Source organism: Balaenoptera musculus, chromosome 2 (genome assembly GCF_009873245.2).
Source record: "Balaenoptera musculus isolate JJ_BM4_2016_0621 chromosome 2, mBalMus1.pri.v3, whole genome shotgun sequence".
Lineage (NCBI taxonomy): Eukaryota > Metazoa > Chordata > Mammalia > Artiodactyla > Balaenopteridae > Balaenoptera > Balaenoptera musculus.
Window position 1 is genome coordinate 116550139 of NC_045786.1, and position 27582 is coordinate 116577720.

A 27582-nucleotide genomic window follows, 5' to 3' on the forward strand; every position below is an offset into this window, starting at 1 on the left:
CGTCTGTTGATGGGCATTTAGGTTGCTTCCATGACCTGGCTATTGTAAATAGTGCTGCAATGAACATTCGGGTGCATGTGTCTTTTTGAATTACGGTTTTCTCTGGGTATATGCCCAGTAGTGGATTGCTGGGTCATATGGTAATTCTATTTTAGTTTTTTAAGGAACCTCCATATTGTTCTCCATAGTGGCTGTATCAATTTACATTCCCACCAACAGTGCAAGAGGGTTCCCTTTTCTCCACACCCTCTCCAGCATTTGTTGTTTGTAGATTTTCTGATGATGCCCATTCTAACAGGAGTGAGGTGATACCTCATTGTAGTTTTGATTTGCATTTCTCTAATAATTAGTGATGTTGAGCATCTTTTCATGTGCTTCGTGGCCGTCTGTATGTCTTCTTTGGAGAAATGTCTATTTAGGTCTTCTGCCCATTTTTGGATTGGGGTGTTTGTTTCTTTGATATTGAGCTGAATGAGCTGTTTATATATTTTGGAGATTAATCCTTTGTCCGTTGATTCATTTGCAAATATTTTCTCCCATTCTGAGGGTTGTCTTTTTGTCTTGTTTATGGTTTCCTTTGCTGTGCAAAAGCTTTGAAGTTTCATTAGGTCCCATTTGTTTATTTTTGTTTTTATTTCCATTACTCTAGGAGGTGGATCAAAAAGATCTTGCTGTGATTTATGTCAAAGAGTGTTCTTCCTATGTTTTCCTCTAAGAGTTTTATAGTGTCCAGTCTTATATTTAGGTCTCTAATCCATTTGAGTTTATTTTTGTGTATGGTGTTAGGGAGTATTCTAATTTCATTCTTTTACATGTAGCTGTCCAGTTTTCCCAGCACCACTTATTGAAGAGACTGTCTTTTCTCCATTGTATATCTTTGCCTCCTTTGTCATAGATTAGTTGACCATAGGTGCGTGGGTTAATCTCTGGGCTTTCTATCTTGTTCCATTGATCTATGTTTCTGTTTTTGTGCCAGTACCATACTGTCTTGATTACTGTAGCTTTGTAGTATAGTCTGAAGTCAGGGAGTCTGATTCCTCCTGCTCCATTTTTTTCCCTCAAGACTGCTTTGGCTATTCGGGGTCTTTTGTGTCTCCATACAAATTTTAAGATGATTTGTTCTAGCTCCGTAAAAAATGCCATTGGTAATTTGATAGGGATTGCATTGAATCTGTAGATTGCTTTGGGTAGTATAGTCATTTTCACAATGTTGATTCTTCCAATCCAAGAACATGGTATATCTCTCCATCTGTTGGTATCATCTTTAATTTCTTTCATCAGTGTCTTATAGTTTTCTGCATACAGGTCTTTTGTCTCCCTAGGTAGGTTTATTCCTAGGTATTTTATTCTTTTTGTTGCAATGGTAAATGGGAGTGTTTCCATAATTTCTCTTTCAGATTTTTCATCATTAGTGTATAGGAATGCAAGAGATTTCTGTGCATTAATTTTGTATCCTGCAACTTTACCATATTCATTAATTAGCTCTAGCAGTTTTCTGGTGGCAGTTTTAGGATTCTCTATGTATAGTATCATGTCATCCGCAAACAGTGACAGTTTTACTTCTTCTTTTCCAATTTGTATTCCTTTTATTTCTTTTTCTTCTCTGATTGCCGTGGCTAGGACTTCCAGAACTATGTTGAATAATAGTGGTGAGAGTGGACATCCTTGTCTCGTTCCTGATCTTAGAGGAAATGCTTTCAGTTTTTCACCATTGAGAATGATGTTTGCTGTGGGTTTGTCATATATGGCCTTTATTATGTTGAGGTAGGTTCCCTCTATGCCCACTTTCTGGAGAGTTTTTATCAGAAATGGGTGTTGAATTTTGTCAAAAGCTTTTTCTGCATCTATTGAGATGATCATATGGTTTTTCTCCTTCAATTTGTTAATATGGTGTATCACATTGATTGATTTGCGTATATTGAAGAATCCTTGCATCCCTGGGATAAATCCCACTTGATCGTGGTGTATGATCCTTTTAATGTGTTGCTGGATTCTGTTTGCTAGTATTTTGTTGAGGATTTTTGCATCTATATTCATCAGTGATATTGGTCTGTAATTTTCTTTTTTTGTAGTGTCTTTGTCTGGTTTTGGTATCAGGGTGATGGTGGCCTCATAGAATGAGTTTGGGAGTGTTCCTTCCTCTGCAATTTTTTGGAAGAGTTTGAGAAGGATGGGTGTTAGCTCTTCTCTAAATGTTTGATAGAATTCACCTGTGAAGCCATCTGGTCCTGGACTTTTGTTTGTTGGAAGATTTTTAATCACAGTTTCAATTTCATTACTTGTGATTGGTCTGTTCATATTTTCTGTTTCTTCCTGATTCAGTCTGGGAAGGTTATACCTTTCTAAGAATTTGTCCATTTCTTCCAGGTTGTCCATTTTATTGGCATAAAGTTGCTTGTAGTAGTCTCTTAGGATGCTTTGTATTTCTGCGGTGTCTGTTGTAACTTCTCCTTTTTCATTTCTGATTTTATTGATTTGAGTCCTCTCCCTCTTTTTCTTGATGAGTCTGGCTAATGGCTTATCAATTTTGTTTATCTTCTCAAGAACCAACTTTTAGTTTTATTGATCTTTGCTATTGTTTTCTTTGTTTCTATTTCATTTATTTCTGCTCTGATCTTTATGATTTCTTTCCTTCTGCTAACTTTGGGTTTTGTTTGTTCTTCTTTCTCTAGTTTCTTTAGGTGTAAGGTTAGATTGTTTACTTGAGATTTTTCTTGTTTCTTTAGGTAGGCTTGTATAGCTATAAACTTCCCTCTTAGAACCGCTTTTGCTGCATCCCATAGGTTTTGGGTCGTCGTGTTTTCATTGTCATTTGTCTCTAGGTATTTTTTGATTTCCTCTTGATTTCTTCAGTGATCTCTTGGTTATTTAGTAACGTATTGTTTAGCCTCCATGTGTTTGTCCTTTTTACGTTTTTTTCCCTGTAATTCATTTCTAATCTCATAGCGTTGTGGTCAGAAAAGATGCTTGATATGATTTCAATTTTCTTAAATTTACTGAGGCTTGATTTGTGACCCAAAATGTGATCTATCCTGGAGAATGTTCCGTGAGCACTTGAGAAGAACGTGTAATCTGCTGTTTTTGGATGGAATGTCCTATATATATCAATTAAATCTATCTGGTCTATTGTGTCATTTAAAGCTTCTGTTTCCTTATTTATTTTCATTTTGGATGATCTGTCCATTGGTGTAAGTGAGGTGTTAAAGTCCCCCACTATTATTGTGTTACTGTCGATTTCCTCTTTTAGAGCTGTTAGCAGTTGCCTTATGTATTGAGGTGCTCCTATGTTGGGTGCATATATATTTATAATTGTTATATCTTCTTCTTGGATTGATCCCTGGATCATTATGTAGTGTCCTTCCTTGTCTCTTGTAACATTCTTTATTTTAAAGTCTATTTTATCTGATATGAGTATAGCTACTCCAGCTTTCTTTTGATTTCCATTTGCATGGAATATCTTTTTCCATCCCCTCACTTTCAGTCTGTATGTGTCCCTAGGTCTAAAGTGGGTCTCTTGTAGACAGCATATATATGGGTCTTGTTTTTGTATCCATTCAGCCAGTCTATGTCTTTTGGTTGGGGCATTTAATCCATTCACGTTTAAGGTAATTATCGATATGTATGTTCCTATGACCATTTTCTTAATTGTTTTGGGTTTGTTTTTGTAGGTCCTTTTCTTCTCTTGTGTTTCCCACTTAGAGAAGTTCCTTTAGCATTTGTTGTAGAGCTGGTTTGGTGGTGCTGAATTCTCTTAGCTTTTGCTTGTCTGCAAAGCTTTTGATTTCTCCATCAAATCTAAATGAGATCCTTGCCGGGTAGAGTAATCTTGGTTGTAGGTTCTTCCCTTTCATCACTTTAAGTATATCATGCCACTCCCTTCTGGCTTGCAGAGTTTCTGCTGAGAAATCAGCTGTTAACCTTATGGGAGTTCCCTTGTATGTTATTTGTCGTTTTTCTCTTGCTGCTTTCAATAATTTTTCTTTGTCTTTAATTTTTGCCACTTTGATTACTATGTGTCTCGGCGTGTTTCTCCTTGGGTTTATTCTGTATGGGACTCTCTGCGCTTCCTGGACTTGGGTGGCTATTTCCTTTCCCATGTTAGGGAAGTTTTCGACTATAATCTCTTCAAATATTTTCTCTGGTCCTTTCTCTCTCTCTTCTCCTTCTGGGACCCCTATAATGCGAATGTTGTTGCGTTTAATGTTGTCCCAGAGGTCTCTTAGGCTGTCTTCATTTCTTTTCATTCTTTTTTCTTTAGTCTGTTCTGCAGCAGTGAATTCCACCATTCTGTCTTCCAGGTCACTTATCCGTTCTTCTGCCTCAGTTATTCTGCTATTGATTCCTTCTAGTGTAGTTTTCATTTCAGTTATTGTATTGGTCATCTCTGTTTGTTTGTTCTTTAATTCTTCTAGGTCTTTGTTGATCATTTCTTGCATCTTCTCAATCTTTGCCTCCATTCTTATTCCGAGGTCCTGGATCATCTTCACTATCATTATTCTGAATTCTTTTTCTGGAAGGTTGCCTATCTCCACTTCATTTAGTTGTTTTTCTGGGGTTTTTTCTTGTTCCTTCATCTGGTACATAGCCCTCTGCCTTTTCATCTTCTCTATCTTTCTGTAACTGTGGTTTTTGGTCCACAGGCTGCAGGATCGTAGTTTTTCTTGCTTCTGTTGTCTGCCCTCTGGTGGTTGAGGCTAAGAGGCTTGATGGGAGGCTCTGGTGGTGGGTAGAGCTGACTGTTGCTGTGGCGGTCAGAGCTCAGTAAAACCTTAATCCACTTGACTGTTGATGGGTGGGGCTGGGTTCCCTCCCTGCTGGTTGTTCTGCCTGAGGCAACCCAACACTGGAGCCTACCGGTGCTCTTTGGTGGGGTTAATGGCAGACTCTGGGAGGGCTCACGCCAAGGAGAACTTCCCAGAACCTCTGCTGCCAGTGTCCTTATCCCCACGGTGAAACAGAGCCACTACTCGCCTCTGCAGGAGACCCCCCAACACCAGCAGGTAGGTCTGGTTCAGTCTCCCCCAGGGTCACTGCTCCTTCCCCTGGGTCCCGATGCACACATTACTTTGTGTGTGCCCTCCAAGAGTGGGGTCTCTGTTTCCCCCAGTCCTGTCAAAGTCCTGCAATCAATTCCCACTAGGCTTCAAAGTCTGATTCTCTAGGAATTCCTCCTCCCGTTGCCGGACCCCCAGGTTGGGAAGCCTGACGTGGGGCTCAGAACCTTCACTCCAGTGGGTGGAATTCTGTGGTATAAGTGTTCGCCAGTCTGTGAGTCACCCACCCAGCAGTTATGGGATTTGATTTTACTCTGATTGCGCCCCTCCTACCGTCTCACTGTGGCTTCTCCTCTGTCCTTGGACGTGGGGTATCCTCCTTGGTGAAGTCCAGGGTCTTCCTGTCAATGATTGTCCAGCAGCCAGTGGTGATTCTGGTGCTCTCGCAAGAGGGAGTGAGAGCACGTCCTTCTACTCCGCCATCTTGGTTAATCTCTGATTCCTTTTTCTATTGCATGGATTCCCTTCTTGTTCTTCTGTACTTCATGTACCCCAAACTTTCTTGCTCTTTCCTTCAATTAAAACCTGCTTTCAGGAAAAATTTAATTTCAATTACTTGTATATATGTTGGGAATATATTGTGCTGTCGTTCTCAGGTTTATGTGTACTTTAAGCCTTACTGCTGAATATGGGTTGAAGAGTCTTGTGTGAAAGGCATTTTAAGTTTTAACAACTAGGTGGGACAGATTTTGGAGGTCTGGGCAAGAGATGTATATTGGTTTGTCTAAAATCCTACAAATATTTTGGCTGCCTGTTTTCTTGCATTTAAGCCCATTCTTGCAAATTCCCCTAAACATTCTGTTCCTTTAAATAAATTCTGTAATGTTTCCTGCCTAAGGAATTTCCCATGCAGTATTTCTCAAACTTTAAATCAATGTGCTCCTGATAATCAAAGGAGAGTGAATGCATAAAGCCCTGGGATCTGAGAGTGTGGCTTGAAGAGCAGTCCTTAGACTGAAACTGATTCCCTTGGGAAATTGTTTCCTTCTCTGATAGACTAAATATCAATTTAATTCAAAAGATCAGTGAAAATGGAAAATCACTGTGAAAGTCTTATCCATACAGGGCAGTAATGATGGCATAGCACTAATCTGGAGAATAGCTAATCCCTTTTGATGAATGGCACATAAATAAATTCATTCCAAACAGACCTTTTCATTTATTACATGTCCATCTTTTATTGTTTCAGGGTCACTTTAATAATGAGGCATTTTATAAATGAAGCTGTCCTATACAATATAGACTCTCACAGAGTGAGACAGTAACTCCACATTCATCACTGAAATCAGTCCAAGAGAATATTCTTCTTAACCAGGCATTCTGTGAGTACACAACTTAATATTTCATTGTGATGTATAGTCGAGGATTCTGAACAAAGATGAATATAATTTATACAAAGTCACCTTCATGCAGATGGCAGTTCTGGATGAAAGTGAGAATGCCTGTTTCTTAATCTTAGTAACTTCATTTTTCCTGTAGTCTTACGAGTTCTGACACAAGATGCTGGTGGTGAAAGTTAATATTGTGTGATACTAAACAAATTCTTGTGAGGCATTCTTTCCCTTTGGAGTTGTTTTTCAAGATTTTTATAAGTGCAACCACTGCAAAACTACTCCTAAAGTTATTTCAATCTATATTATCTGTGAAGGTAGATTAAGACTATAGTATTTTACTACAGCTATCCAATTTATGACAATTATTATTTTAAAGACTTTAACTTTGTTATTAAACTATAACTTAATGTAATTAAGAAGTCATTGCTGGAGATGTTAATGATTTCAACCTTTTACTAATATATTGAGAATCGGCACTGGACAGCATAGAGTAAGTTCTAAAGCCTTAGAAAACATTTAAAACTAAAAAATAGAAAACTGGAAAAAATGAAACTAAAAAATAATACAGTTTAAAATCCATGTGATTAAACTGCGTGATTCAAGCGTCCAAAAGAAAATTGCTTATATTTGCAGACTAAAACCTGTGTTATTATTTCTACTACTTGTATGATGATAATTATTAGTCAACCATTTAATGAATCAGTAATTCACTAGTGAACGCCTATAATCTGTGAACCTGGGGATCCAGGCTTAGAGAGGTAGTAGGGGGTGGAATCAACATTTAGGAAGCACTGATTATATTTGATGTTTTATGTACTCTGGTGATTGGTTTATCATTCTCAATTATTTGTTTCTTCTTGACAGGTAGTATATTCTTCCCTATTGACTTTGGGCTTGGCCACATGAGGTGCTTTGGTCATTGGAATATGGGCAGAAATGAAAGCATCTGGTGATCTGAAATTTTAAGAGATTTTGTGGGTATCCAGTCAACCTCTTACTTCCATCCTGGAACTATTATTCTGGAACCCAGGATTCAGCCTGGATTCCAGAATAATAACATACACGGAGCACCAACTGAGTGAGGAAAGCAAGAAATAAATATTTGTTCTTGGAAGCCATTTAGATGTTGAGGTTGTCTGATGCAATATAACCTTAAGAAAGTTTTATCTCTATACACTTAAGCTTCATAGCCATCGTATAAGCTAGATATAATGTTTTTATTTCACAGATGAGGAAATTGGAGTGTCAAAGGGGTTCAGTCTTTTTTTCCATGGTCACATTGCTGGAAAGTGGCAAATCTAACCCCAAAGGTCAAAGTGTTTATACTGCACCCTGCTTCCTAGTGTAGAAATATGGAACAAGGGCAAGAGCCCTGCCTGAAGGTGAGAAACCAGGTTCTAGTCTTAGGGAAATCACTGAGTGTTTTACTCTAGGACGGGCATATAGACTGAAGTCTCTGTTGGGTCATAATTCCCTTTCAGGGCTGCTGTTGTCTCTGATTAGTAGACTGTGCATACAATTGGCATTTAATGAGGATTACTCTGAGTAAGATTGTCAACAGTAAATATTAGCTGTGGTCCTCTAATTTCTTTCAGAGATAGTGTTATTACTTTCTAATATAATGGGAATGAAAAGAAAGCACTGACTCTCAGTTCTCCAATGATTTATGTAATTTGTGAGTCATAGACTATGAGTAATCAGATGTTCAGAAACACTTAGAGAAGCTCCAGGGATAATGCCAGCTTCCATATGGTGGTACTTAACACACTTCCCCCGCAGAGCAAGCTGAGCAGTCAATGTCTTATCTGGGTAATTTAGGCCAAAATTGTGGTTTTCAAAATATCCCTGAATTTCATGGATAATTACACCAACTCCCATTTCAATGGAAACTTATAGAATTACCCTATAGTCATAGATTAATTATGACTAACTTAAACTTTGGGAAGAATGATTCCATCCATACAAATGAGTACTCTATGATACAAATGAAATTTTCTTTGGGTCGTGATTCACCTTTTTTATTTTCTCTTTTCCACAGTATTTTTTAAAAAATGAATCATCATACTCTCATAGCAAGGAAGGTATTATAAAATCACCAGTGCCATTAAGTCTTATTCTTGGTACCCTACAGTCAGGCTATTTTGTGGGCCTCAGTTTCACTTATCATTTCCTACAAAGACAAGTAACAGGTTTTCTCATATAATATCTCTCTTCTACATAAGAATAGAAAGACCTCTTTAAGCTATCAAGAAAATCTTGGTACTTTAGAATTGCCTCTGAAACAAGTTTCTTTGGCTTCTCTTACTTTTTGTTCTGTCAGATTAGAAATTTTTAGTTCATTTTCCTTCTTTTTCTTTTCCATTATAGTTTATTACAGGATATTGAATATATTTCCCAGTGCAATACAGTAGGACCTTATTGTTTATCCATTCTATATATAATAGTTTGTGTCTGCTAACCACAAGCTCCCAATCCCACTCTCCCCCACCCCACTCCCCCTTGGCAACCACAAGTCTGTTCTGTATGTCTGTGAGTTTGTTTCTGTTTCACAGATAAGTTCACTTGTGTCCTATTTTAGATTCCACATATAAGTGATATCATATGGTATTTGTCTTTCTCTTTCTGACTTACTTCTTAGTACGATAATCTCTAGGTCCAACCATGTTGCTGCAAACACCATTCTTTCATTCTTCTTATGGCTGAGTAGTATTCTATTGTATAACTATACCACGTCTTCTTTATCCATTCATCTGTCATTGGACATTTAGGTTGTTTCCATGCCTTGGCTATAGTGCCGCTATGAAAATAGGGGTGCATGTATCTTTTTGAATTATAGTTATGTCGAGATATATGCCCAGGAGTGGGATTGCTGGATCATATAGTAACTCTATTTTTAGTTAGTTTTTTTTTTTTTTTTACTTTTTTGGCTTCACCATGTAGCCTGCAGGATCTTAGTTCCCCGACCAGGGATTGAACCCGTGCCCCCTGCATTGGGAGCACAGTGTCTTAACCACTGGACCCCCAGGGAAGTCCCTATTTTTAGTTTTTTGAGGACCCTCCATTCTGTTTTCCATAGTGGCTGTACCAACTTACATTCCCACCAACAGTGTAGGAGGATTCCCTTTTCTCCACACCCCCTCCAGCATTTGTTATTTGTAGACTTTTTAATGATGGCCATTTTGACTGGTGTGAGGTGTTACCTCATTGTAGTTTTGACTTGCGTTTATCTAATAATTAGCAATGTTGAGCATCTTTTCATGTGCCCATTGGCCATCTGTATGTCTTCTTTGGAGAAATGTCTATTTAGGTCTTCTGCCCATTTTTGGGTAGGGTTGTTTGTCTTTTTGTTATTGAGTTGTACATGCTGAGTAACTTTTATTTCTTAGCTGAAAACTTTTCAAGTTTCTCATGGACAACGCAAACTTGGTTTCTTAAGCACTAGCAAAAGAGATACCATTCAAAGTTTTCTGGAAAATATATAACCTGTGCAACAGGACACCTAAAAATTCAACTTTTCTATTTATCTGCACACCTAAAGATTCAACTTTACTGTTTACCTGCCACCCAACTAGAAATTCTGTTCTCTTTCTTGTGTGTTTAAAGTACAGTAAGTCCCCGACATAGGAACGAGTTCTGTTCTGAGAGCGCATTCTTAAGTCCAGTTTGTTCGTAAGTCCAATTTGTTTGTAAGTCCAACAAAGTTAGCCTATGTACCCAACTAACACAATTGGCTATATAGTACTGTGTTATAATAGGTTTATAATACTTTTCACACAAATAATACATAAAAAACAAACAAACACAAAAAAATAAGGGAAACATTTTTAATCTTACAGTACAGTACCTTGAATAGTACAGTACAGCAGCTGGCATACAGGGGCTCACATCGAGTGAATAGGCAAGAAGAGTTACTGACTGGAGGAGGGAGGGGAGGTGGGAGATGGTAGAGCTGAAGGATCATCAGCAATAGGAGACGGAGGGCAAGCTGCAATGTCACTCACGCCTGATGTTGAAGCACAGATTCTGGTTCCTTGATGGATTCAATTCTATTTACCCTCTTGAAAAAACGATCCAGCCATGTCTGCATAGTAGCTCTTTTTTTCTTGTCATAGATGACACAGTAGCACTGGATTTCATTCTGAACGGCTGCTGCAACCTTCGTGTACCGTTCTATGTTTGAGTCCTGTGCCTCAAAAACTAACAGTGCCTCCTCAGATAAAGAAAACCCTCTTGCCATTTCCTGTGTCGTGAATCTCTTTGGTTCTTCAGTGACTTCTTCTTCCTCTGGTTGCTCCACTCTCAATTATTTTCACTTTTGTTTCCATTGTTATCGCTTGGCCCTTCTTCGCAGTACCAGCTACATCACCACTGCTTTTATGCTTGCTTCTGGGCATCCTGGGCTTGAAATAAAGATACTGTACTACTGTACTCTATACAGTAGTGTAAAGTACAGAAAAGCACAACCACTTGTAGAGGATGCACGCACGTCACAGTATGCTAGACATGTGAACTAACTTACATGATTGGACATGCAAACTCACGTTTGCATCTTTGAAAGTTCACAACTTGAAGGTTCGTATATAGGGGACTTACTACATGGGGTCTCTGAGAATTTATTTTCATTGTGTGACTAAGGAAGTGGTAGCTCATTAAACTCCCACTAGTTATTAATATCCACTGGAAATTAAGTTATCAGATGATTTTTCAATCATGCTGGTACTCCACTGGGGGAGTCTCCATTCTGGAAACAAGGAGAAGAGCAATCTCCTATCTTGCATCCACTCTAAGCCAGGAACTCTGTCGGTGTGTTAAATATATTATCATTTCTAAACTTCACAGCAGTTTTAGGTGTCAAGGCTTGGCAAGTATGTAATTTCCCCACATACACAGGGTGCCACGATTCGTACCTATGTTGCCTGACTTCAAAGCCCATGGTCATTCTACTGCACCTTGCTTCTAAGTGGTGTTCTAAAGGAAGGTTTGGAAGTTAGAACAAGTCATGAATATAAGTATATTTTTAACAGCAACTTTAACCTATATAATATATTTGTTCATATGGTGAGAGTTCTTACATGTGATTGCAAGTTTCTTTTTTGAGGAGATACTCTTATAAAACTCTTATCATCATTGAAATGATGATATCTTGTGACAAAATAACTCAACATGATAAATAGTTTTTACTGTTCCACAAATTCCCCCTTTTGAGTCTCCCCCTTCTTTGCACTGGTGATCTCCACTCCTGCTTTCCAAGAAAGTTTACCATCACTGTTGAGCATCTACCACAAAGAAAGCACTATCAACCTTGACCTCTTGGCTTGCCCTCTACATGGCTCACCTCCCTCTAGATAGGTCTTTGTGGTCCTGGTCTTTCCATTTCCCAAATTTCCATCAAAATTTGCTAGTCAGATGTTCTGTTTCCTTAGGGACCTGAAGAAATCCATACTGATACTCTGTTCTTGTTAATACTTAAATGTTTATTCTGTATAGATAACATAGCTGTACTTGGCCAGGGACCTTTTGGATAAAATGTCTTTAAGTTTAATGGAAATAACCTATGATCTATCAGAGTCATAGTGTTTTAAAGCTAAAAGAAAAGTTATAAAATTTTCTATAAAATTCCATTATTTTTCAAATGGCAAAATGAGGCCAGGAGAAATTCCTAGAATTTAGTTCTTAAATCACACTTTCAAGATAGAGAAATGGCAATTATTGCTTCAGAAATAGAGAAAAAGAGGTACAGAAAGAACTGACTTGATTGAAGCTACACAGAGGATCAAAACCCCAACTGGAATGGGTTTCATTTCACCTACCTTCAGTCTGATTTTGAAAGTAGTATTTGTGATGTCCACAAAATCCTTCTACCTGAAGATAATAAATTTTCAGCTGCAGGCCTCTTTAATTTTGCTTAGAAAACTTGCCCTTGTCTTTTTAACCTGTTAAGTTGAAATATCATGCAGGTTTGTGCACCAGAAGTAGCAGTGATGGGGCTGGAGGGTGAGTAGAGTTAGGGAGAACGCACCCTTAGGTTTTTGTTGCTTTTATTTTAGAAGTCACTCCTCTTCTTAAGGCAGTATACTGGCAGTAATGTGATGACTGATATGATGAGAAAACTAAGGACCAACCAACTACTGTCAGTGTCATATTAGTCACTTTTGTAAATAAAAAAACTTTCCAGTTAGGATCTTGATAGGCCATCTAGATTTGATAGTTTTCTTTAGCAAAAATAAATACTAAAAACTGTAAACCAATCATTTCTAAATTGACTATAGTACTAAAATATGCTACTAAGAATATTTACTTTCCATTTGCTAACAGGAAGAAATTATTAAATGTATTAGCTGTCTTTGCTTTTTCTGTACTGAACAAGAATGTTGAGATTTAAAGCCTTGATGATCAATTAATTCATAACTGACAGGTAAAGGAATTTGAGTAGTGATATGACAGAATTTAGATTGGGAATTCACCATTTATTCTTCAAGCAAAAGTACAGATTCTTATTATTATGAAACAAATTAGTGAGGTCAAATGACTTCAGTGGGTTAACTTTCTTTTCTTTTAATCCAGTCCCTAATGACATCTTTCACCACTAGCTGAATGAGATTAGGATGAGATTTTATGAGATTTTAAAGGATGAGATTTTATGTTTTGGCCTCATGGGTATTCAATACCTACTTTCTTACTTAATTCCACACTAGAGATATGATTATATTTTATGATGTGTGATACCTGTAGCTCTGTGATATGACATTTTAATTTTTTTATTATTATTTTTAAAACATCTTTATTGGAGTATAATTGCTATACAATGGTGTGTTTGTTTCTGCTGTATAACAAAGTGAATCAGCTATACATATATCCCTATTCCCTCCCTCTTGCGTCTCCCTCCCACTCCCCCAGCCCACCCCTCTAGGTGGTCACAAAGCAACGAGCTGATCTCCCTGTGCTATGTGGCTGCTTCCCACTAGCTATCTATTTTACATTTGGTAGTGTATATATGTCCATGCCACTCTCTCACATCGTCCCAGCTTACCCTTCCCCCTCCCTGTGTCCTCAAGTCCATTCTCTATGTCTGCGTCTTTATTCCTGTCCTGCACCTAGGTTCCTCAGAACCTTTTTTTTTTTTAAATTCCATATATATGTGTTAGCATACGGTATTTGTTTTTCTCTTTCTGACTTACTTCACTCTGTATGACAGTTTCTAGGACCATCCGCCTCACTACAAATAACCCAGTTTCGTTTCTTTTTATGGCTGAGTAATATTCCATTGTATATATGTGCCACATCTTCTTTATCCATTCATCTATTGATGGACACTTAGGTTGCTTCCATGTCCTGGCTATTGTAAATAGAGCTGCAATGAACATTGTGGTACATGACTCTTTTTGAATTATGGTTTTCTAAGGGTACATGCCCAGTAGTGGGATTGCTGGGTCGTATGGGAGTTCTATTTTTAGTTTTTTAAGGAACCTCCATACTGTTCTCCATAGTGGCTGTATCAATTTAAATTCCTACCAACAGTGCAAGAGGGTTCCCTTTTCTCTACACACTCTCCAGCATTTATTGTTTGTAGGTTTTTTGATGATGGCCATTCTGACCAGTGTGAGGTGATACCTCATAGTAGCTTTTTTTTTTTTTTAAAGAATTACTGAGGTATAATTTACATAAAATTCACCCATTTTAAGTGTACATTTCTTTTTTTTTTCACAACTCACACACACACACTGTATTTTATTTTTACAAGAGATAAATAAACTGACACCAAGCATTGTAAATGGATGACCACAACAAAAGCAACAATGATTGCAATTACCAAACACGAAACACACTCATACTATGTCATAATTTTGACATTCAGTCCAGTAGTCCTCCACTGTAACAGCTCCTTTACTTTGCAGTGAAAATTGATTTGTATATTTTTTGCCTCTGAGTCCTTGTGGGATTTTTTTTGTTTTTTTTGGGTTTTTTTATTCAAACAGAAAGTCACAAAAATTATAATCATCCTCATCAGTTCACTCAGTCCCATGTAATTAATTTTTTTTTCATCTTGATCTTTTGTTAGCACTTTTATGAATTCATCAGTTTTCCATAGGAGTTCTGAAAATGCTTATTCATTCAGTTCAGCACTATAGTCAGTTACCAGAAACCTGTAATTGTCAGAGTCTTTTCCATGAATTCCTTGAAGATGAAACCCTTTTAAAGGAACATTTTTGCAAAAGCATCAGAGTACACCCAGAACTGTCTGTAAATGACAAAAGACTTAAAAATGACCACGGTTAAAGATTTGATGAAAGTTCATAATAATGCAATTGACAAGGAAATATAGTTATTTCTGAGATATACATTTTAAAGTAATAACTAGAATTATGACTTATAGCATTATACCAGAACATATAAGATTTTTAGAACTTTCATGTAATGTCTGAAACATTTATATTAACATATTTCCATACAAATAACCCAAAGAAAGTTTAGTATTAGTTGTTTTTTTGTTTGTTTGTTTTTAATACTGCAGATTCTTATAAGTCATCAATTTTATACACATCAGTGTATACATGTCAATCCCAATCACCCAATTCAGCACACCACCATCCCCACCCCCCATGATTTTCCCCCCTTGGTGTCCCTACGTTTGTTCTCTACATCTGTGTCTCAACTTCTCGTCTGCAAACCGGTTCATCTGTAGCGTTTTTCTAGGTTCCACATACATGTGTTAATATACAATATTTGTTTTTCTCTTTCTGACTTACTTCACTCTGTATGACAGTCTCTAGATCCATCCACGTCTCAACAAATGACCCAATTTCTTTCCTTTTTATGGCTGAGTAATATTCCATTGTATATATGTACCACAACTTCTTTATCCATTTGCCTGTCGATGGGCATTTAGGTTGCTTCCATGACCTGGCTATTGTAAACAGTCCTGCAATGAATATTGGGGTGCATGTGTCTTTTTGAATTATGGTTTTCTCTGGGTATATGCCCAGTAGTGGGATTGCTGGATCATATGGTAATTCTATTTTTAGTTTTTTAAGGAACCTCCATACTGTTCTCCATAGTGGCTGTATCAATTTACATTCCCACCAACAGTGCAAGAGGGTTCCCTTTTCTCCATACCCTCTCCAGCATTTGTTGTTTGTAGATTTTCTGATGACACCCATTCTAACTGGTGTGAGGTGATACTTCATTGTAGTTTTGATTTGCATTTCTCTAATAATTAGTGATGTTGAGCAGCTTTTCATGTGTCTTGGCCATCTGTATGTATTCTTTGGAGAAATGTCTATTTAGGTCTTCTGCCCATTTTTGGATTTGGTTGTTTGTTTCTTTAATATTGAGCTGCGTGAGCTGTTTATGTATTTTGGAGATTAATCCTTTGTCCATTGATTCGTTTGCAAATATTTTCTCCCATTCTGAGGGTTGTCTTTTTGTCTTGTTTATGGTTTCCTTTGCTCTGCAAAAGCTTTGAAGTTTCATTAGGTCCCATTTGTTTTTTTTTGTTTTTATTTTCCTTACTCTAGGAGGTGGATCAAAAAAGATCTTGCTGTGATTTATGTCAAAGAGTGTTCTTCCTATGTTTTCCTCTAAGAGTTTTATAGTGTCTGGTCTTACATTTAGGTCTCTAATCCATTTTGAGTTTATTTTTGTGTATGGTGTTAGGGAGTGTTATAATTTCATTCTTTTACATGTAGCTGTCCAGTTTTCCCAGCATCACTTATTGAAGAGACTGTCTTTCCTCCATTGTATATCTTTGCCTCCTTTGTCATAGATTAGTTGACCATAGGTGCGTGGGTTTATCTCTGGGCTTTCTATCTTGTTCCATTGATCTATATTTCTGTTTTTGTGCCAGTACCATATTGTCTTGATTACTGTAGCTTTGTAGTATAGTCTGAAGTCCAGGAGGCTGATTCCTCCAGCTCCGTTTCTCTTTCTCAAGATTGCTTTGGCTCTTCAGGGTCTTTTGTGTTTCCATACAAATTGTGAAACTTTTTGTTCTAGTTATGTGAAAAGAAAGCCATTTGTAGTTTGATAGGGATTGCACTGAATATGTAGATTGTTTTGGGAAGTATAGTCATTTTCACACTGTTGATTCTTCCAATCAAAGACATGGTATATCTCTCCATCTGTTTGTATCATCTTTAATTTCTTTCATCAGCATCTTGTAGTTTTCTGCATACAGGTCTTCTGTCTCCTTAGGTCGGATTATTCCTAGGTAATTTATTCTTTGTGCTGCAGTGGTAAATGGGAGTGTTTCCTTAATTTCTCTTTCATATTTTTCATTATTGCTGTATAGGAATGCAAGAGATTTTGGTGCATTAATTTTGTTACCTGCTACTTTACCAAATGCATTCATTAACTCTAGTAGTTTTGTGGTAGCATCTTTAGGGTTATCTATGTATAGTATCATGTCATCTGCAAACAGTGATACTTTTACTTCTTCTTTTCCGATTTGGATTCCTTTTATCTCTTTTTCGTCTCTGATTGCTGTGGCTAAAACTTCTAAAACTATGTTAAATAATAGTGGTGAGAATGGGCAACCTTGTCTTTTTCCTGATCTTAGTGGAAATGGTTTCAGTTTTTCACCATTGAGAACAATGTTGGCTGTGGGTTTGTCATATATGGCCTTTATTATGTTGAGGTAAGTTCCCTCTGGAGGGTTTTTATCATAAATGGGTGTTGAATTTTGTTGAAAGCTTTTTCTGCCTCTATTGAGATGATCATATGGTTTTTCTCCTTCAATTTGTTAATATGCTATATCACATTGATTGATTTGCATATATTGAAGAATCCTTGCCTTCCTGGGATAAACCCCACTTGATCATGGTGTATGATCCTTTTAATGTGCTGTTGGATTCTGTTTGCTAGTATTTTGTTGAGGATTTTTGCATCTATGTTCATCAGTGATATTGGCCTGTAGTTTTCTTTCTTTGTGACATCTTTGGTTTTGGTATCAGGGTGATGGTGGCCTCATAGAATGAGTTTGGGAGTGTTCCTCCCTCTGCTATATTTTGGAAGAGTTTGAGAAAGATAGGTGTTAGCTCTTCTCTGAATGTTTGATAGAATTCACCTGTGAAGCCATCTGGTCCTGGGCTTTGTATGTTGGAAGATTTTAAATCACAGTTTCAATTTCAGTGCTTGTGATTGGTCTGTTTGTATTTTCTATATCTTCCTGATTCAGTCTCCGTAGGTTGTGCTTTTCTAAGAATTTATGCATTTCTTCCAGGGTGTCCATTTATTGGCATGTAGTTGCTTATAGTAATCTCTCATGATCCTTTGTATTTCTGCAGTGTCAGTTGTTACTTCTCCTTTTTCATTTCTAACTCTATTGATTTGAGTCTTCTTCTTTTTTTCTTGATGGGTCTGGCTAATGGTTTATCAATTTTGTTTATCTTCTCAAAGAACCAGCTTTTAGTTTTATTGATATTTGCTATTGTGTCCTTCATTTCTTTTTCTTTTATTTCTGCTCTGATTTTTATGATTTCTTTCCTTCTGCTAACTTTGGGTTTTGTTTGTTCTTCTTTCTGTAATTGCTTTAGGTGTAAGGTTAGGTTTTTTATTTGAGATTTGTCTTGTTTCCTTAGGTAGGATTGTATTGCTATAAACTTCCCTCTTAGAACTGCCTTTGTGGCATCCATAGGTTTTGTGTCATCTTGTTTTCATTATCATCTGTTTCTAGGTATTTTTTGATTTCCTCTTTGATTTCTTCAGTGATCTCTTGTTTAGCCTGCATGTGTTTGTATTTTTCACGGTTTTTTTCCTTTAATTGATATCTAGTCTCAAAACATTGTGGACGGAATAGATACTTGGTGTGATTTCAATTTTCTTAAATTTACCAAGGCTTGATTTGTGACCCAAGATATGATCTATCCTGGAGAATGTTCCATGAGCACTTGAGAAGAAAGTGTATTCTGTTGTTTTTGGATGGAATGTCCTATAAATATGAATTATGTCCATGTTGTTTAATTTGTCATTTAAAGTTTGTGTTTCCTTACTTATTTTCATTTTGGATGATCTGTCTATTGGTTAATGTGGGGTGTTAAATTCCCCTACTATTACTGTGTTACTGTCGATTCCCCTTTTTATGGTTGTTAGCATTTGCCTTATGTATTGAGGTGCTCCTGTGTTGGGTGCATAAATATGTACAATTGTTATATCTTCTTCTTGGATTGATCCCTTGATCATTATGTCGTGTCCTTCTTTGTCTCTTGTAATAGTCTTTATTTTAAAGTCTACTTTGTCTGGTATGAGAATTGCTACTCCAGCTTTCTTTTGATTTCCTTTTGCATGCAATATCTTTTTCCATGCCCCCACTTTCAGTCTGTATGTGTCCCTAAGTCTGAAGTGGGTCTCATGTAGACAGCATATATACGGGTCTTGTTTGTGTATCCATTTAGCCACTCTATGTCTTTTGGTTGGAGCATTTAATCCATTTACATTTAAGGTAGTTATCGATATGTATGTTCCTATTACCATTTTCTTAATTGTTTTGGGTTTGTTATTGTAGGGCTTATCTTTCTCTTGTGTTTCCTGTCTAGAGAAGTTCCTTTAACATTTGTTGTATAGCTGGTTTGGTGGTGCTGAATTCTCTTAGCTTTTGCTTGTCTGTAAAGGTTTTAATTTCTCCATCAAATCTGAATGAGATCCTTGCTGTGTAGAGTAATCTTGGTTGTAGGTTTTTCCCTTTCATCACTTTAAATATGCCCTGCCACTTTCTTCTGGCTTGCAGAGTTTCTGCTGAAAGATCAGCTGTTACCCTTATGGGGATTCCCTTGTACGTTTTTTGTTGTTTTTCCCTTGCTGCTTTTAATATTTTTCCTTTGTATTTAATTTTTGATAGTTTGATTAATATGTGTCTTGTCGTGTTTCTCCTTGGATTTATCCTGTATGGGACTCTCTGAGCTTCCTGGACTTGATTGACTATTTCCTTTCCCATATTAGGGAAGTTTTCAACTATAATCTCTTCAAATATTTTCTCAGTCCCTTTCTTTTTCTCTTCTTCTTTTGGGAACACTATAATTAGAATGTTGGTGCATTTAATATTGTCCCAGAGATCTCTGAGACTGTCCTCAATTCTTTTCACTCTTTTTTCTTTATTCTGCTCTGTGGTAGTTATTTCCACTATTTTATCTTCCAGGTCCCTTATCTGTTCTTCTGCCTCAGTTATTCTGCAATTGATTCCTTCTAGAGAATTTTTAATTTCATTTATTGTGTTGTTCATGACTGTTTGCTCTTTAGTTCTTCTAGGTCCTTGTTAAATGTTTCTTGTATTTTCTCCATTCTATTTCCAATATTTTGGATCATCTTTATTATCATCACTCTGAATTCTTTTTCAGGTAGACTGCGTATTTCCTCTTCATTTGTTTGTTCTTGTGGGTTTTTATCTTGCTCTTTCACCTGGTGTGTATATCTCTGTCTTCTCATTTTGCTTAACTTACTGTGTTTGGGGTCTCCTTTTTGAAGGCTGCAGGTTCGTAGTTCCTGTTGTTTTTGGTGCCTGCCCGCAGTGGGTTCAGTGGCTTGTGTAGGCTTCATGGTGGAGGGGACTGATGCCTGTGTTCTGGTGGATGAGGCTGGATCTTGTCTTTCTGGTGGGCAGGACCATGCCTGGTGGTGTGTTTTGAGGTGTCTGTGAACTTAGTATGATTGTAGGCAGCCTCTCTGCTAATGGGTGCGGTTGTGTTCCTGTCTTGCTAGTTGTTTGGCATAGGGTGTCCAGCACTGTAGCTTGCTGGTCATTGAGTGGAGCTGGGTCTTAGCATTGAGATGGAGATCTCTGGGAGGGCTTTTGCCGTTTGATATTACGAGGGGCTGGGAGATCTCTGTTGTACCAATGTCCTGAACCAGGTTCTCTCACCTCAGAGGCACAGGCTTGACACCTGGCCAGAGCACCAAAACCCTATCTGTCTCATGGCTCAGAAGAAAAGGGAGCAAAAGAAAGAATGAAAGAAAGAAAAATAATATAAAATAAAATAAATAAAATAAAGTTATTAAAATAAAAAATTAAAAAGTATAAAAAAAGAAAAAAAGTAGAGAGCAACCAAACCAATAAACAAATCCACCAATGATAACAAACGCTAAAAACTGTTGTACTAAAAAACAAACAAATAAACAAAAATGGTCAGACAGAATCCTTGGACAAATGGTAAAAGCAAAGTGATATAGATAAAATCACAGAAAGAAGCATACTCATACACACTCACAAAAAGAGAGAAAGTAAAAAAATATATATATATGTTAAAAAAGAAAAGGAAGAGAGCATCCAAATCAATAAACAAATTGACCAATTATAATAAGCTCTAAATACTAAACTAAGATAAACATAAAATCAGAAACAAATTAGATGCAGAAAGCTAACCCCAAGTCTACAGGTGCTCCCAAAGTCCACCACCTCAATTTTGGGATGATTTGTTGTCTATTTAGGTATTCCACAGATGCAGGGTACATCAAGTTGATTGTGTAGATTTAATCCTCTTCTCCTGAGGCTGCTGGGAGAGATTTCCCTTTGTCTTCTGTGTTTGCACAGCTCCTGGGGTTCAGCTTTGGATTTGGCCCCGCCTTTGCATGTAGGTCACCTGAGGGCATGTGTTCACACCCAGACAGGACGGGGTTAAAGGAGCAGCTCATTAGGGGGCTCTGGCTTACTGAGGCTGGGGGGAGGGAGGGGTACAGAATGCGGGATGAGCCTGCAGCAGCAGAGTCCCGTGTGACATTGCACCAGCCTGAGGCGCACCGTGTGTTCTCCCGGGGAAGTTGTCCCTGGATCATGGGACACTGGTAGTGGCAGGCTGCACAGACTCCCTGGAGGGGAGGTGTAGATAGTGACCTGTGCTTGCACACAGGCTTCTTGGTGGCTGCAGTAGCAGCCTTAGCATCTCATGCCCATCTCTGGGGTCCATGCTGATATCCGCGGCTCACGCCCATCTCTGGAGCTCATGTAGGTGGTGCTCTGAATCCCCTCTCCTCATGCAATCCGAAACAATGGTCTCTTGCCTCTTAGGCAATTCCAGACTTTTTCCCATACTCCCTCCTGGCTAGCTGTGGCACACTAGCCCCTTCAGGCTGTGTTCACGCAGCCAACCCCAGTCCTCTCCCTGGGATCTGACCTCCGAAGCCCAAGTCTCAGCTCCCAGCCCCCACCTGCCCTGATGGGTGAGCAGAGAAGCCTCTCAGGCTGGTGAGTGCTGGTCGCACCATCTTCTGTGTGGGAATGTCTCTGCTTTGCCCTCTGCACCCCTTTTGTTGAGCTCTTGTCCGTGGCTCCAAAGCCTCCTCCTCTCCCACACCCACCCCACGTCTCCACCAGTGAAGGGGCTTCCTAGTTTGTGGAATCTTTTCCTCCTTCACAGCTCCCTCCCAGAGGTGCTGGTCCTGTCCCTATCCTTTTGTCTCTGTTTTTCCTTTTTTCTTTTGCCCTACCCAAGTACCTGGGGAGTTTCTTGCCTTTTGGGAAGTCTGAGGTCTTCTGCCAGCGTTCAGTAGGTGTTCTGTAGGAGTTGTTCCCCATGTAGATGTATTTTTTTTTTTAAATGATGCTTTCTCATTTTTTTTTTAAAACCCCACATTTGTTTATTTATTTTTGGCTGTGTTGGGTCTTCATTTCTGTGCGAGGGCTTTCTCTAATTGTGGCAAGCGGGGGCCACTCTTCATCGTGGTGCGCGGGCCTCTCACTATCGCGGCCTCTCCTGTTGCGGAGCACAGGCTCCAGATGCACAGGCTCAGTAGTTGTGGCTCGTGGTCCTAGTTGCTCCGCGGCATGTGGGATCTTCCCAGACCAGGGCTCGAACCCATGTCCCCTGCATTAGCAGGCAGATTCTCAACCACTGCGCCACCAGGGAATCCCTGTAGATGTATTTTTGATGTATTTGTGGGAGGAAGGTGATCTCCACGTCTTACTCTTCCACCACCTTGAAGGTCTCCTCTCGACATTTTTATATTTGTGGGTTTCAAAGATTATCTATTTTATTATGTTTATTTATAAGATAAAAATAGCATATATGAAACATTTACTATTTTCCAGGTGCTGTGCCCAGAGCTCTGCATACATTGTCTACTTAAGTTTTGCACAAACCAACAAGTTATATACAATCATCACTCCTATTTTAAAGATGAGGAAGCTGAGATTTGGAGGAGTTAGGTAACTGTGGTCCACATTTATCAAGGAGGAGCTGAAACACAAGTCCAAGTTTGCCTGGCTTCAAAGCCTGTGCTGTCATCCTTTTTGCTAAACTAGTTGATGAATAAGAAAACTGATGAAGAAACTAGGTGAGGACTAATACATGAAAGCTGGACAGAGAGGAAATCTGAAGAAGCATCTAATTCTCACTCTTATTACCAGTCCTAGCTCAAAACAGCACTCTTTGCTCTGTTGCAGAATATTCTTATTTGATGAAGAGGGGATAAACTTGTGGATGGTGGGAGGTAAAATGGATGATTTTTCTCTCACCCCTGACATGTAATCATTGACAAGTTTTATTGATTCTTTCTTTTAAACTTTTCTGAAATTCTTCTTTTTCTTTCATCCTCCCTCCCACTGATTTGGTTTAAAAGTCCCTCTTTAGGTCTCATCTAGTATCCTCTTACTAGACTACTAATCTCTGTGCCTGCCCAGTCTTCCTATCCATTCTGCAATATTCCTTCAGTATAAAGAGTTAAATTAAACAGAGATTGTCACCAAACAGCGTATGGACTTGTATGAGGGACAGCATCTAAATAGGTAATTACAAAACATTATGGTAAATCCTTGATCTGTCCAATTCTGTGGGAGCATAGAGAGGCCAGAATTTCAGGGAGAGAACCAAGGTAAAAAGTGACATTTAATGGAAGTGCTACTTACTAATATTGGACATAGAATAGTCTATTGATAATTTCACTACTCCTAATATTTATTGAGCTATTATTCCTTTGTGTCAAGCACTGTGTTAAGTCCTTTACATACACTGTCTCATTTAATCCTCATCACCACATTGTGTAGTAGGCACTATTATTATCTCCACTTTATTCACGAGGAAACCCAAGTATTTGAGAGTTTAAGTAACCTGCCCAAGGGTTACTAGTAGCTAGTAAGGGTGGTGCTAGGAACCTAACTAAAGCGGTCTGAACTAATTGCTAATTTCATTTACAGAAAGAGGGGTTGAGTTCATATATGCATTGCATTTGAGGAGTAGAGTTGTTCCAAAGGCAGTGGGTATGCAGATCTCAGGTTTAGGAGATGTGGAATTGGGGGTCATCAGCCTATACAAGTTACCTGAAGCTAAGAACATTGATGAAAATGCCCCAGGAGTGTGAGTTAGAAAAGAAGAGGTCCAAGGCAAAAACCTTGGAGGATACCACCATATAAGGGGAAAGTAGATGTGGAAAAGCCACTAAAAATAAATATGTCAAGGGACTCCCAGACAGGATCATTATTTGGAGGTAGACATATCTTGGCTGGCTTGGTGCATAAGAGTTAAAAGAGAGCATTGATTATTATGAAGACCCCACCACAGCTCTCTCTTTGCCCAAAGATGCTTTCTTCTCCAGTTGAGTCTTTATCACAGCTGCTGACCTGGTGCTCTCTGTGACTCAGCTCTTGTAACCATCTAGAGCAGGGATTGGCAAACGTCTTCTCCAAAGGGACAGATAGTAAATATTTTGGGCTTTGTAAACCATGTAATCTCTGCTGTAACTACTCAATTCTGCCATCTGTTGTGGCACCAACGCAGCCATAGACAATATGTAAACAAATGGATGTTGCCGTGTTCCAATAAAGCTTTATTTACAAAAACAAAAGATGGGTTGGATTTGGCTCATGGGCTCTGGTTTGTTGATCCTTGATCTAGAGTCACCTGTCTTGGTTTGGTGTCTTTTCAAAAACCCTCAGCTTTGGTCCTTTCTTCATCAGACACTTAGCTCCACACAGTTGAATGCTCTTGTACATCTTCCTTATTCCTTCCTTATTCTCCTCCTTCTGGTACATTCTGTGATACATTCTCTAGTAGAATTCTCTGGGCAAGAAAAATTTTTAATAGTTGTTGTAATAGCATCTCCATAGGAAGGCTAATATGGGAAGCTGGTAGTTAACTGAAATATGTTAATGTGAAATCCGGTGTTTTGGTGATCTGCTCTGTTACAACTCTGGTTTCTTAAATGTTTCCCATCTCCTCTCCCCCCCCAAAAAAAATTCAAAATAATTTATTACAAAGTGAGCTTGATTTGTATTTCAGACAGAAGGAGTTACACTTAATAATATGACAAACTACGTTTTATTTGTGAAGCAAGGAGTGATTTTGATTCCATTGAGGCAAAATCCTTTCGGTTTGTTTTGCTTCTTTGAGAGTTTCGTAGTTTTGTGAAATAAAGAAGGATCCCCAGCATTTTCTTAGATGGAATCCCCATGGAAGGGCACACAGAGTGATTGAAGATTACCCTGAGAATTGGGGAAATTCAGTTTATACCTGAACATTTTAAGTAGAAAACGAAAGCATCCATTGCATCTCAGTAGAACTGAAAATTGGAAAATAAGTACTAAAACAGTTTGCTTCCTGGTAAAGCAAGATGTAGAAAATATTGGAAATCTGCTAAAGCATCATTTTCCTCCATAGTTTTCATCTTTGGGGTTCTTGCTATTGATTATGAAGTACATTCAAATCTTTTTTTAAATTGAATGATCCTTATTTATATTTATTGATCATTAAACCAAGAAGGCTGATAGAATAAGCCTGACTTTCCAATCTTCCTAATCTTAATTGAGTTGCTTATATAGCATTTCAAGCCTGCTATCAATTAAACATATACTCTGTGAAGTGTGAGTTGAGGAGTGAAAAAGCAGTGATTTTTGTGTCAACTCCATTTTTGATAAGAAATCTATATGAACAGCAGAGCCAGGAAAACCTTAAAATCCTTTTGTGGTTGATAATACTTTCTATGTCAGGGTAGACTTGTGCTGCTCCATCCTCCTTCCCAGGAGGGTCTTGCTACCCAGCTGTGGGGAATGAAGTCATCAGACAGCCTGAAGATGTCAGCTTCTTTAGGGTTGGCCTCAGCTGAGGTCGTGCCCTTTGAGGACGTCTCATAAGTGATGATTGTGAGAGATGAGGGTAGCGGTGATGGTAATAGAGACCAGACCATTGCGTCCTGCTGTGGGATGGGACAATACTTGCTCCAGGGTTCTCTGCCAGCTTTGTGGAGCCTGCATTGCAATTTAACTTTTCCTGCTGCCCGACGTTGCTTCTATTCCTTGTGTTCGCAGGATTGATTCCTTATAAACATCAAAACATCGAGCTTACATCCAAAGCTGCGTCTCAGAATCTGCTTCCAGAGAACCTGGCCTGTAGTAGCAGGTAAGTGATCAGCACTCCCCTGGCTTCCCCATAAAAGGGATGGAACTATCAGGAGGATGTGTACTTCATAGTGTTTGTTTCTTAGTGGTGATGGGTTCTCCCAGTCATGCAGTCTCTGTGAGAGGAATGACTTGAGGAATAAAATTCAAAGGTGGGTAACCTGGAAGCACTTTCTTCTGAGCAGACAGTAGAAACTGCTAGAAATTTGAATGGTTTGCTGTCTTTGCCAAAATATTTAAAAGTTGATTTAGAGTCCTTCTGGCATATGAAGTCTTAGCTGAAAATGTATTTCTTCCATTTTTCCTGAGGGTTCCTTCATGCTCACCCTCTTTCCTTTCTCCAGTTCTTCCTGTATAGTGAGTCTTTCAGTTGCCACAGCCTCTGTGGGTCCAGTTATCCGGCCTGCCTAGGCTTCTGTGGCACAAGCTGGGTATGGAGTATAATACAAGAAAGAAGAGGAAGCCAGCATTGGACCAAATGCCAGGAGAAGTCACCTAGTGTGGTCCCTGAGGGAGGGGACAATGGTCCCAATTACAGGCTCTAAGGAGTTTGCTGGATTGTGTTCAATCTGGCTCCTGTTGACATGTGGAAGGAGGCTGATGTTTACGGAGGTTCTATATGCCCTAGGCCCTTTACACGTCATCTCATTTAAGTTTCAAACAAATGTACAAGGTAGATATTTTAGAGTTGAGGAAATTGAAGTACATAGAGATTTAACTGGCTTGCCCAAGGTCATATGATATCTGATGGCAGAGATGGTGGTGAAGAGTGAGTGCTGTAACAGATATCACTAATTTTCTGTTAAATAGCCATTCTCCCTTCTTCTTTAATAAGAGAACCCTAAGGTTCAGCTGAGTTTGCTGTGGCCTCAAATATAACTATTTGTCTGTGTCCAGTGCAACTAAGTATAGCCAAGTGACCAAGTTCTCACCAATGAGATGTGAGTAGAAGTGCTGCATGGGACTGTTGGGAAGTCTCTAAAGAAGAGGCAATGCGATTTTCCTCCTTGTTTCTTCCATCCTGCTGTCTGGAATGTGATGTAATGGCTGGAGCTCTCATGCAGCCACCTAGACCATAAGATGATTTTGAGAATGAAAATCATGCACCAGGATGGGCGAAGAAAGAGGAGCGCTTGAGTAGGAGACGATGCTGTGACCCATTGTTCCATCCCTGGATTGTTTTAACTCCAGATTTCTTAGTGTAAGAGACAAATTCTTTCTCTCTTCTAAGACTTTAAGCTATTCTCTTGTTGAATATTCGTTACATGTAGCTGAACCTAGTCCTAACTGATATGAATGCTAACCCCTTTTGACAGGGAAAGTCATTTCCTACTTGGAATAAGCATTTAAAATGGATCTTCTGTGTATATAAATATGAATATAATGTAGTTATTTTTTAAGTAACACCATTAAACTCCACATCTCCCTTCTAGCAGCAGTACTTAGGAAGTAGCTCAGGGCCTTTCTGTTTAACCACTTCATTCCCAATAGTGTTGTGGACATACACAAATGTACTTTTAACAGACATTCTTTTGATTGACGGGTATTCAACTTATGACATTCAGAGTTGCTGTCAGGGATGCAAATCTTTAGTCTCTAGTTCCTACATCCTCTAGTTCCCTGAATCCTCGTAAAAAATGGCAGCTTCCACCCGGTTGTAATCAGCTGAGGTGAGTGATTTGATCTCTAACCTGTGGCATTTTTGTTCTGAGGGTATCTCACAACTAAAATGAACACTGTAGTCGAGCAAACAGAGATCAGAGCCAAGGAATCATTGGAATGAATGTTTGCATCTGACTCTTTGATTACAATAAGCAATGTGGCCTAGCTGGAGAATGCTGTATTTTCACAATTGACAGACCAAGCAGCCTGCAGCAATCAG